General features: G+C 47.3%; 1 protein-coding gene and 1 pseudogene across 1 annotated transcript in view; both read right to left on the reverse strand.

Moving 5' to 3' along the window:
* LOC120921546 (zinc finger protein 605-like) overlaps positions 1–3257 on the reverse strand; it is a 40939-nt gene extending 37682 nt beyond the window's left edge. Inside the window, exon 1 of the mRNA XM_040334046.1 lies at positions 2570–3257. The gene's annotated coding sequence lies outside the window, so the exon portion shown is untranslated. The remainder of the gene's footprint in view (positions 1–2569) is intronic.
* LOC120921551 overlaps positions 1–13364 on the reverse strand; it is a 183166-nt pseudogene that overhangs the window by 131389 nt on the left and 38413 nt on the right.

Genomic DNA, 13364 nt, shown 5'->3' on the forward strand with positions numbered 1-13364 from the left:
CCCCATAGATCCGGCCGCATCTTCTGTGTCTCGTAGGGGAGGAGCTGGCCGGTCACATGGAGGAGGAGCCCTGCTGCTCAGTACAACAGAATACACACAGAGCCTGGGAGAGGGAGGAGTCAGAGCTGGAGGGGGGAGGGTATGCAGCGAGGATACGGGGAGGGTGGGCTGTTAGGATGGGCGAGTGGGCCTGCACCTAGCGATGCCACCGTGGGGTGGATGCGGGGATAGCACTGTCCGGAGGGGAGGATACTTCCGGTATCGGAGCATTTTTGTGATACTAGTATCAGTGCAACCCTATATACAGGACATGCTGGGACTTGTAGTCCTCCTGTGTATAATATACAATGTATACAGGACATGCTGGGACTTGTAGTCCTCCGGTGTATAATATACAATGTATACAGGACATGCTGGGACTTGTAGTCCTCCGGTGTATAATATACAATGTATACAGGACATGCTGGGACTTGTAGTCCTCCTGTGTATAATATACAATGTATACAGGACATGCTGGGACTTGTAGTCCTCATGTGTATAATATACAATGTATACAGGACATGCTGGGACTTTTAGTCCTCCGGTGTATAATATACAATGTATACAGGACATGCTGGGACTTGTAGTCCTCCTGTGTATAATATACAATGTATACAGGACATGCTGGGACTTGTAGTCCTCCGGTGTATAATATACAATGTATACAGGACATGCTGGGACTTGTAGTCCTCCGGTGTATAATATACAATGTATACAGGACATGCTGGGACTTGTAGTCCTCTGGTGTATAATATACAATGTATACAGGACATGCTGGGACTTGTAGTCCTCCTGTGTATAATATACAATGTATACAGGACATGCTGGGACTTGTAGTCCTCCGGTGTATAATATACAATGTATACAGGACATGCTGGGACTTGTAGTCCTTCGGTGTATAATATACAATGTATACAGGACATGCTGGGACTTGTAGTCCTCCTGTGTATAATATACAATGTATACAGGACATGCTGGGACTTGTAGTCCTCCGGTGTATAATATACAATGTATACAGGACATGCTGGGACTTGTAGTCCTCCTGTGTATAATATACAATGTATACAGGACATGCTGGGACTTGTAGTCCTCCTGTGTATAATATACAATGTATACAGGACATGCTGGGACTTGTAGTCCTCCGGTGTATAATATACAATGTATACAGGACATGCTGGGACTTGTAGTCCTCCTGTGTATAATATACAATGTATACAGGACATGCTGGGACTTGTAGTCCTTCGGTGTATAATATACAATGTATACAGGACATGCTGGGACTTGTAGTCCTTTGGTGTATAATATACAATGTATACAGGACATGCTGGGACTTGTAGTCCTCCTGTGTATAATATACAATGTATACAGGACATGCTGGGACTTGTAGTCCTCCTGTGTATAATATACAATGTATACAGGACATGCTGGGACTTGTAGTCCTCCGGTGTATAATATACAATGTATACAGGACATGCTGGGACTTGTAGTCCTCCTGTGTATAATATACAATGTATACAGGACATGCTGGGACTTGTAGTCCTTCGGTGTATAATATACAATGTATACAGGACATGCTGGGACTTGTAGTCCTTTGGTGTATAATATACAATGTATACAGGACATGCTGGGACTTGTAGTCCTCCTGTGTATAATATACAATGTATACAGGACATGCTGGGACTTGTAGTCCTCCGGTGTATAATATACAATGTATACAGGACATGCTGGGACTTGTAGTCCTCCGGTGTATAATATACAATGTATACAGGACATGCTGGGACTTGTAGTCCTCTGGTGTATAATATACAATGTATACAGGACATGCTGGGACTTGTAGTCCTCTGGTGTATAATATACAATGTATACAGGACATGCTGGGACTTGTAGTCCTCTGGTGTATAATATACAATGTATACAGGACATGCTGGGACTTGTAGTCCTCCTGTGTATAATATACAATGTATACAGGACCTGATGGGACTTGTAGTCCTCCGGTGTATAAAATACAATGTATACAGGACATGCTGGGACTTGTAGTCCTCCTGTGTATAGAATACAATGTATACAGGACATGCTGGGACTTGTAGTCCTCTGGTGTATAATGTACAATGTATACAGGACATGCTGGGACTTGTAGTACTCCTGTGTATAATATACATGTATACAGGACATGCTGGGACTTGTAGTCCTCCACATGCATACACACATACTCATAATACTAAGATGAGAAGATATACAGAATGTTCCCTCCTAATGATGTTACAAAGATGATAAGACCGCTCCTAAATCCAACCTTTCTCTTCTCTTCATGTTCCATGTAATCGGGACATCGGAGTGGTGACACCCATGTGGGCGGTACCCGGGCTGTCTTCTCATGCCCGTTATTACCAGTTGGGTCCCCACCTAACATACAGGCTCCAGGGTCCCATGAGGTTCTCAGCCCAGTACTGCCCCCTACATGAATGGAGGTCTATCCTTCCCATCCTCCGCACTGTGTATGGTTAACCCCGTCTCTCCCAGGAGTACTCACACATTACATCCAATCACCGGCTTCCAGGACTCTGCAGTCCGGGTTCCACCAACCCTCACGTCTCTCCTTCCCCTCCAGGCAACGGCTGTAATGATCGGCACGTCTCTCCTGAGTATTCACACCGAGGTCAGATCTTACAGAAAACCTTCTTTATGTGTTTTATAAGATCTTATTCTGTGAATAGTAACCCCAGAGAGACATCGGTGTCCGTAGTCTCCTTCCGTTCTCCGTCTCTCAAATCATTATATAGACTGCTGGAGAGGAAAGTCAGTTTTACTACCTTAAAAGGAAATATTCGAGGATCTCAGAAGAAGCAGGAAGTGGTGAAGACGTGAACAGGAACTTGTGGTTTAACAGACAGCTACTGGTATAAGCCGAGGAGATCAACGGATCTATATTACAACTGTCTCAACCGTTCATACACAACAATCCATATATTGGCACAGAGAGTAACGGCCCAACTCATGGCTGAGATCGTAAATCATTACTTCATGCTGGAGAACCTTGTATGTCTAGTGAACAATTAGTCTGATTCTTCTTTTGCTCTCCAAATGTCCTCTAGATTCACTATTCTCCTTTCCCTGGAGGTGAAAACCAAGAGAAACACCGGCTCCTGGCCTAGTCTGAACCAAGAGAAACGCCGGCTCCTGGCCTAGTCTGAACCAAGGGAAACACCGGCTCCTGGCCTAGTCTGAGCCAAGGGAAACACCGGCGCCTGGCCTAGTCTGAACCAAGAGAAACACCAGCTTCCGGCCCAGTCTGAACCAAGAGAAACACCAGCTCCTGGCCCTGTCTGAACCAAGAGAAACACCGGCTCCTGGCCTAGTCTGAACCAAGGGAAACACCGGCTCCTGGCCTAGTCTGAACCAAGGGAAACACCGGCTCCTGGCCTAGTCTGAACCAAGGGAAACACCGGCTCCTGGCCTAGTCTGAACCAAGGGAAACACCGGCTCCTGGCCTAGTCTGAACCAAGGGAAACACCGGCTCCTGGCCTAGTCTGAACCAAGGGAAACACCGGCTCCTGGCCTAGTCTGAACCAAGGGAAACACCGGCTCCTGGCCTAGTCTGAACCAAAGGAAACACCGGCTCCTGGCCTAGTCTGAACCAAGGGAAACACCGGCTCCTGGCCTAGTCTGAACCAAGGGAAACACCGGCTCCTGGCCTAGTCTGAACCAAGGGAAACACCGGCTCCTGGCCTAGTCTGAACCAAGGGAAACACCGGCTCCTGGCCTAGTCTGAACCAAGAGAAACACCAGCTCCCGGCCCTGTCTGAACCAAGAGAAACACCAGCTCCCGGCCCAGTCTGAACCAAGAGAAACACCAGCTCCCGGCCCTGTCTGAACCAAGAGAAACACCAGCTCCCGGCCCAGTCTGAACCAAAAGAAACACCAGCTCCTGGTCCATTTTCAACCAAGAGAAACACCAGCTCCTGGTCCAGTTTCAACCAAGGGAAACACCAGCTCCTTGCTCATTCTGAATCAAAGGAAACACCAAATCCTAACCCAGTAAAAACAAAGGGAAACATCAACTCAACATCAACATCAACTCCTGGTCCTGTCTGAACCAAAGGTAATATCAGCCTCTATCCCAGTCTGAACCAAGGGAAACAGAAGCTCCTGGTCCAGTCTAAACCAAGGGTAATATCAGCCTCCATCCCATTATGAACCAAGAGAAACACCAACTCCCGGCCATGTCTGAACCAAGGGAAACACCAGCTCCCGGCCCTGTCTGAACCAAGAGAAACACCAGCTCCCGGCCCAGTCTGAACCAAGAGAAACACCAGCTCCTGGTCCATTTTCAACCAAGAGAAACACCAGCTCCTGGTCCAGTTTCAACCAAGGGAAACACCAGCTCCTTGCTCATTCTGAATCAAAGGAAACACCAAATCCTAACCCAGTCTGAACCTAGGACAACACTATTTCCTTCCCCAGTTTGAATCAAGGGAAATACCAGCTCCTGGTCCAGTCTGAGGCAAGAGACACATGAACTCTTGGCCCAATCTGAACCAAGGGAATCACCAGTTCTTGGCCCAGATTGAACCAATGAAATTGCCAGTTGCTGGTCCAGTCTGAATAAATAGAAACATCATCTCCCATCCCAGCATGAACCAACGGTAATATCAGCCTCTATTCCAGTCTGAACCAAGGAAACCACTATTTCCTTCCCCAGTCTGAATCAAAGGAAACACCAAATCCTAACCCAGTAAAAACAAAGGGAAACATCAACTCAACATCAACATCAACTCCTGGTCCTGTCTGAACCAAAGGTAATATCAGCCTCTATCCCAGTCTGAACCAAGGGAAACAGAAGCTCCTGGTCCAGTCTAAACCAAGGGTAATATCAGCCTCCATCCCATTATGAACCAAGAGAAACACCAACTCCCGGCCATGTCTGAACCAAGGGAAACACCAGCTCCTGGTCCAGTTTCAACCAAGGGAAACACCAGCTTCTTGCTGAATTCTGAATCAAAGGAAACACCAAATCCTAACCCAGTCTGAACCAATGGCAACACCAGCTCCTGGCCCAGTCTAAACCAAGGGCAATATCAGCCTCTATCCCATTATGAACCAAGGGAAACAGAAACACCAGCTCCTGGTCCAGTTTCAACCAAGGGAAACACCCGCTCCTGGTCCAGTTTCAACCAAGGGAAACATCAGCTCCTTGTTCATTCTGAACCAAGGGAAACACCAGTTCCTAACCCAGTCTGAACCAAGGGGAAACAACAACTCCTGGCCCTGCCTGAACCAAAGGTAATATTAGCCTTTGTCCAAATCATGCCTGAGATAGTAAATAGTTACTTCATGGTGGAGAACCTTGTACATCTAGTGAATAATTAGTCCGATTCTTACTTTGCTCTCCATATGTCGATTAGATTCACTATTCACCTCTCTCTGGAGGGGAAAACCAAGAGAAACGTCAGCTGTAGGGCCAAGTGAAACACCAGCTCCTGGCCCAGTCTGAACCAAGGCAAACACTAGTTCCTGGCCCAGTCTGAACCAAGGCAAACACTAGTTCCTGGCCCAGTCTGAACCAAGGCAAACACTGGTTCATTGCCCACTTGTAGGGTGACCATGTTTCCTGGATTGGCCGGGACAGTCCCGCATTTTACAGGTGAGTGAGTGAGTGAGAAACTTATATAGTGCAGCACATGCGAACTGAATCGCCTCTGGGCGCTTGGTGTTCATTCCCGGGCACCAAGTCCCAGGCACATTCATTCCAGGACAATACAGTATCCCGGACTAAAACTGACACCCCCCCCCCCGGGCCAATCTTATGGCCCCAAAAAAGGCCGCCACATCACCGCTTTACTCAATGACAGTACTTGTCCTGGCCGGGGGTCCCTGGAGGAGCACAATCGCAGCCCCCTACTTGTGATTGGAGAAATCATAAATCCCGCCTCTTGTGTCAAATGACTGTGCTGTTTAACGGCACTAAGGATGATCTCCGGTGTGTTTGCACACTCCACGTGCAGAGCCCGCCAGGAAGGGAGGCATTGTCGGGAAATGTCTCCCTGCCTGTGATAAGTGCAGCGCCGTGCAGACTTCCTGGTGGGCTCTGCACGTGTACTATGTGAACACGCCGGAGCTCATCCTTATACAGCACAAGCTGATTTTTTGGAAAGGGGCGGGGTTTCCCTGAATGGTAGTTTGGAAATGTGGTCACCCTAGTCACTAGGCAGAACAAGGGAATGCCTTGTTTACAAAGGCATCCCCCTGTTCTTCCTTTTCTGACTGCAATCGCGGGCCACCCAGGAACATTGAGTTCCCGGGACCCGCTAGCACACTCACGGGGCACGCGGCGCACAAAGGGAGGCAAATTTAAAGGGACGTACAGGTACGCCCATTTGCCTGCCCATGTATTTGTGTCAACATATATTTGTGTGCGGCGGTGGGCAAGTGGTTGCACTCCCTTCCGCGAAAAAGTTTTTTCCCTATAGTGGGGTCACCAGTACGGTATTTGTAAATTGAAATCATCTCCCCTCTCATCGTCTCTTCTCCAGAGAGAATAAGTTCAGAGCTCACAACCTTTCCTCATCACTAATATCCTCCAGACCCTTTATTAGCTTTGTTGCCCTTCTCTGTACTCTCTCCATTTCCAGTACATCCTTCCTGAGAACTGGTGCCCAAAACTGGACGGCATACTCCAGTTACGGCCGGACCAGAGTCCAATTCGCATATATGTATGTGAACACGGCCTTAATGTCCAGCAATGAAGAGACACCAATACCGGGAAGTAGATTCTGAGGTCCCAGATCAGTAAAAAAGTTCCATCAATGTTTACAGAGCGTGGCGAGCTTCTTTATCAGGGCGACCGACAGAGACAAAGGCCCGGATTCACAAAGCACTTACGCCGACATATCTCTATATACGCCGCGTAAGTGTAACTATGCGCCGTCGTATCTGTGCGCCGTGCCCACAGAACTAGATACGCCTGAAAATAGGCTTCATCCGTTGATTCACGAACGTACTTGCGCCCGGCGCATAATATACGCGGTTTGCGTAAAGGCTTACGTCCGGCGTATAGTTACTCCTCATCTATAAAGCGCAACTCAAGCAAAGGTATGGACCAGGGAACAGCCATTTTATGTTGTTTACGTAGTAGTATGTGAATAGGGCTGGGCGTAGGTTACGTTCACATCGTAGGCAGTGATCCATCGTATCTTAGGGAGTCGTTCCGACGTGATTCTGCCATACGTTATTCGTATCATTATGACGCTCAGTCCATCATTTACATGGGGTCACTCCTCATTAGCATGGCTCACGCCCGCTTCCACCTACGCTCGCGTATGCCAAGGAAACCCAGCGTAGATTTGGGGGCGAGTGCTTTGTGAGTACTGTGCTTGGCGCTCTGCGCTACGCCGGTGTAGCCTAAAAAAGATACGCTACGACGGCATAAATATGCGCCAGTGTCTGTGAATCCGGGCCATGGTGTGGAAATACAATCTCTCTCTCTCTCTCTCTCTGTATTTATATATATATATGTATACACACACAGTATACCCAGATCATTAAACACAAGGAGGAACAGACAGTCACAGATGATTGATATGTCTATAGAGGGACAAGAGCCCTGTACCATGAATAGGATATATACCTGACTTACCTGTGTGGTGTGATATGGAGAAAATCTCATGCGGGTGGCCGTGTGTTCAAGATGGAGACTAAGAAGCCGTTGAACTTCCTGGAACCAGATCTAAAATGGCTGAAAAAGAAGAAAAAATACACAACGTTACATTTGGTACACGCCCACACTGGTATTTCCTGTATTTCTCTCATAGGGAGGATCACTAAAGTAACAGAACTGATTATTACAGAGGGTGCAGCATGGAGAGCAGACACCAGATGGTGCTGTGTCCAAATAGCTGAAAAGTATAAAAAAACAACAACAAAAGATAAAAAATAACAAAAAGCAGATAAACAAAAAAAAAGGGAAAAGAAGAAAAGAAGTGTAAAAGACCCCAGTAAAAGGACAAAGCACATTCCTAGTTGGGAATCCATTCTTAACTGTTGGGGAACAACTACAAGACAAAAATAATGGTGAAAGAATAATATTTTATATATATATATATATATATATATATATATATATATATATATATTTAATAAACAAAAAAATAAGAAAAACAATTGGACTGTGAGCCGAGGCAGCCGTGCCAAATGGAAAAAATTGCCATTGATAAGCACTGTATGCGATCAGTACATTGCGACTAGAGAAGTGAGACTACATAACACATAACTGAGATCTCTGGATAAGACTGGCTCCTTAGATCTGAAGGATCCGTACTTCTACATTCCTATAGACCAACACTTTCAAATGTTTTTGAGGTTCGCAGTAGGTCAACTCTATTTCATCTCCCTGCCATTCAGTGTAACAATATCACCCCGGGGTCTTTTCCAAGGTACTGTTGGCACTAATCGCCCAGTAGAGGAGATTAGGATTTTCCATCATACTTACCTGTAAAAAAAAAATTCTTGGAGTACATCACGGGACCAGTGGTGGCTGGTGCTCAAAATTTTGGGGGGGGCGCAAACAAACTGAAAAAAATCATCTATCGCAGCCACTGTGCCCATCAAACACAGCCACTATGCCATCAAGTGCAGCAACTGTGCCCATCAAATGCAGACACTGTGCCCTTTAAACGCAGTCACTGTGGCATCAAATACAGATACTGTGCCCATCAAACGCAGCCACTGTGCCCATCAAACACAGACACTATGCTTATCAAACGCAGCCATTGTTGCATCAGATGCAGCCACTGTGCCATCAAACACAGCCACTGTACCCATAAATTGCAGCCACTGTGCTATCAAACACAGCCACTGTACCCATAAATTGCCGCCACTGTGCCATCAAACACAGCTACTGTACCCATCAATTGCTGCCAATGTGCCCATCAATTGCTGTCACTGCGTCCATCAATTGCTGTCACTGTGCCCAGCAATTGCCGCTACTGTGCCCATATATTGCTGCTACTGTGCCCATCAATTTTCGCTACTGTGCCCATCAATTGCTGCTACTGTGCCCATCAATTGTTGCCAGTGTGCCCATCAATTGTTGATACCGTGCCCATATATTGCTGCCAGTGTGCCCATCAATTGCTGCCAGTGTGCCTCCCCCGCCTGCCCGGCACTTACCTGTCTCGGTGGGGCAGTGGGTCACGGCGGTGTCCTCCATGCTCCTCTGTGTCTTCTCCTGTTCTCTCTTCCCATATTCTGCTATGATTGGATGCCTGATACGCGTCCAATCACAGCGCCTGACATTTTCAGCCAATCAGGTGACAGGTTACAGACCTGAGCACCTGATTGGCTGAGAGGCGGTTCAGTGTTAGGAAAGGGAATATCCATTTACTTTCCTAACACAACGGTGAGTGAACTGCGAGCGCCCAGCATGGCGCCCGCGGTTCACCATTTTGGACACCTATTAGAGCAGCGGCGGCCATAGATAGATTCATGCAATGCATGAATCTATCTATGGTGATAGAGGGGTGGCAGGAGAGAGGGGGTGGTGCCCGTGCGCCCCTTTTGGATGGGCCACTGCACGGGACACAGAGCAACCATAATAATGACTATATGGGCTATACGCCACCTATAGGTGGATGGACACTGGCAGATAGTCAAACAGGAAGTCCCCCCTATATAACCCCTCCTACACAGGAAGGACCTCAGTTTTGTAGCAAAGCAATGAATCATACCATGGGACACAATGACACAACGGTACCATTGTACCAGGCGGCACTTTCAGCGGGGTGGCTATTTCACACCGAGGTGTAGTGTGGATGCAGGGGCGGCGCCGCGGTTCTAGGGTGACCACATTTCCAAACTGCCATTCAGGGACTGAAATGCACTGCGGGCTGCGGGCAGCGGGAGTCAGGGCGGGAGGTCGGGACGGACCGGGTCCGGGAGTCGAGCTGTGGAGGTCACTGGACTGATGGGCAATGGGCTGGAGCGGCGGAGGAGGTCGGAGCCGGACGTAAGTGTTAGTGACTACAATGCTGCTCTCTATGCTGCTTCTTCTGCCATGGCTGGAGGAGGAGGAGAGGAGGAGGAGGTGGGTGGGTGGAGTCGAGTCAGAGTCTCTGAGAGAGCATAGTGCAGGCCAAACGTGACATCACTGGTTGCTACACACCAAGCGGGCGGCCCTAGCAACCAGTGAGTTTAGCGTTCTTTAATTACAGTGGCACTGTGGCAGACTGATTCCGGGATACTCTATTATCCCAGAATGAAGGCTCCCGGGGCACCATTTAAAATTACGGGATAATCCTGGGCAATCCGGGACACGTGGTCACCCTACGCTGTTCCATCCCCCCCTTCTTCCCCACCCGCTGCACAGAAGAGAGGAGCAGGGAGAGGTGCACCAGGATGTCAGTACTTTCGGTAGCACCCCCCGCTTCTCAATCCGCTGGGAAGAGGAGGGGAGGGAGAGGAGAGATGTTAACACTGCACTGGTCACGGCCTCCATCCTGGTAAGTTCACCCTCTCTCCTGCCTCCCAGTGTATAAAAAGGGGTGCTCTGTGAACTTTTTTAAAGAGGAGAGGGGCAGGCTTTGGTGAACAGAGACCCCCTTTAAACCAGAGTCCACAGCATGCCCCCTTAAATCAGGTTTCCCAGAACACCCCTAACATCAGATCCCCCCTTAAATTAGGGTTCCCATTTACATTAGAGTCCACAGAGCTCCCCCTTACAGTGTAAGTGGAAACTCTGTGCGGACTCTGATGTAATGGGGGGGGGGGGCACTGTGCGGACTCCGATGTAATGGGGGCCTCTGTGTGGACTCCGAGGTAATGGGGGGCTTCTGTGCGGACTCTTATCTAAGGGGGGCCTATGTGCGGACTCTGATGACTGTAAGGGGGGCCTCTGTGCGGACTCTGATGTAAGGCAAATTGCCACCTGTCCGCCATCCCGTTCCGCCCGCTCCCCACTCCACTATGAGGCAAATTCCCACAGGTGGCAGGTGATCGGGCTTGCTGGCCAATCAGCGGGTGGGGAGCAGAGACATGACATCATCTCTCACTGCCCGCCCTGCATCACTGCAGTTCTGCCCCCACTGTGCGGACAGCAGAGAGATTATATTATTTCTCTGCTGCCTGCCTTTACTCTGGGACACAGCAAGTGGCAATTCGCTATGTGTGGCGGGTGACGTTGGCGAGTGACAAGCTCGGGGCTCCCACTGATTCTGCAATATGGTGAGTTGAACTTTTTAATTTCATATAACAATGTAATAATATAAATAATGCACTTCAAGCATTTTTATTATTATTATTTTTTTTACTAGTAATGGCAGTAATGTGCAAATTTTTGCGAGACTGTGACATTGTGGTGGACAGATTGGACACTTTTGACACATTTTTGGGACCATTGACATCTATACAGAAATCTGTGCTATAAAAATGCACTGAATACTGTGTAAATGTCACTATCAGGGAAGGGGTTAAATGTGTTCCCTGGGAGGTGTTTCTAACTGAGGGGGTGGGAATGACTGGAGGAGGAGAGAGATCTCCGTTCCTAATCACTACTGTGTTTCCCCGAAAATAAGACACCGTCTTATATTTATTTTTTCTCAAGAAAACACACTATGGCTTATTTTCGGGGGATGTCTTATTTGTATTACCGGCAAGATTGGTACAACAATCTCCATTTGTTTGTGTGGGGTGAGAGACTGTTGCTGGTCAGTGCTGGGGAGCAGCTTTACTTCTTCCCCTGAGGACAGAGCATCCTTCTCCTCACTTCACTGAGGAGACTTTTCCCTTTCACAGAGCGGGACCTGACAGGGGGAGCCGACCTTATTGATGGTGCTGCCGACACCTCTCCGGTCACCGTAGCAGCTGTCATGATGGAGCCGATAAGAAGGGCTGCACCACTTCTTTACAGCTCTGCACCAGTACACTACGGTACATACGCCTGTCACGTCTTGTTTCCTGCTACGCATAGTCACGCCCATCACTACGGCTTATTTTCGGGGGTATGGCTTATATTTCGATCTCGCTTCGAAATCCTGCTACGGCTTATTTTCGGAGTACGTCTTATTATCGGGGAAACATGGTAGGAATAGCAGATCTGTCTCTCCTCCCCTGTCAAAAAGGGGATCTGTCTGTTTACATTGACAGATCCCCGTCCTGTGGAGCGATTGTGGGTGGCCAAGCTGACATTGCGGCCGCTGGCAATGTACAGGTCCTCTTTATACTCCTACATACATGTATAGAGCCATGACAGGTCCTCTTTATACTCCTATACATGTAAACAACCATAACAGGTCCTCTTTATACTCCTATATACATGTATAGAGCCATGACAAGTCCTCTTTATACTTCTATATACATGTATAGAGCCATGACAGGTCCTCTTTATACTCCTATATACATGTATAGAGCCATGACAGGTCCTCTTTATACTCCTATATACATGTATAGAGCCATGACAGGTCCTCTTTATACTTCTATATACATGTATAGAGCCATGACAGGTCCTCTTTATACTCCTATATACATGTATAGAGCCATGACAAGTCCTCTTTATACTTCTATATACATGTATAGAGCCATGACAGGTCCTCTTTATACTCCTATATACATGTATAGAGCCATGACAGGTCCTCTTTATACTCCTATATACATGTATAGAGCCATGACAGGTCCTCTTTATACTCCTATATACATGTATAGAGCCATGACGGGTCCTCTTTATACTCCTTTATACATGTATAGAGCCATGACAGGTCCTCTTTATACTCCTATATACATCTATAGAGCCATGACAGGTCCTCTTTATACTCCTACATACATCTATAGAGCCATGACAGGTCCTCTTTATACTTCTATATACATGTATAGAGCCATGACAGGTCCTCTTTATACTCCTACATACATCTATAGAGCCATGACAGGTCCTCTTTATACTCCTATATACATGTATAGAGCCATGACAGGTCCTCTTTATACTCCTACATACATGTATAGAGCCATGACAGGTCCTCTTTATACTCCTACATACATGTATAGAGCCATGACAGGTCCTCTTTATACTCCTACATACATCTATAGAGCCATGACAGGTCCTCTTTATACTCCTATACATGTATAGAGCCATGACAGGTCCTCTTTATACTCCTATATACATGTATAGAGCCATGACAGGTCCTCTTTATACTCCTATATACATGTATAGAGCCATGACAGGTCCTCTTTATTCTACTATATACATGTATAGAGCCATGACAGGTCCTCTTTATACTTCTATATACATGTATAGAGCTATGACAGGTCCTCTTTATACTCCTATATACATGTATAGAGCCATG

This window comes from Rana temporaria (assembly GCF_905171775.1).
Source record: "Rana temporaria chromosome 2 unlocalized genomic scaffold, aRanTem1.1 chr2c, whole genome shotgun sequence".
NCBI lineage: Eukaryota > Metazoa > Chordata > Amphibia > Anura > Ranidae > Rana > Rana temporaria.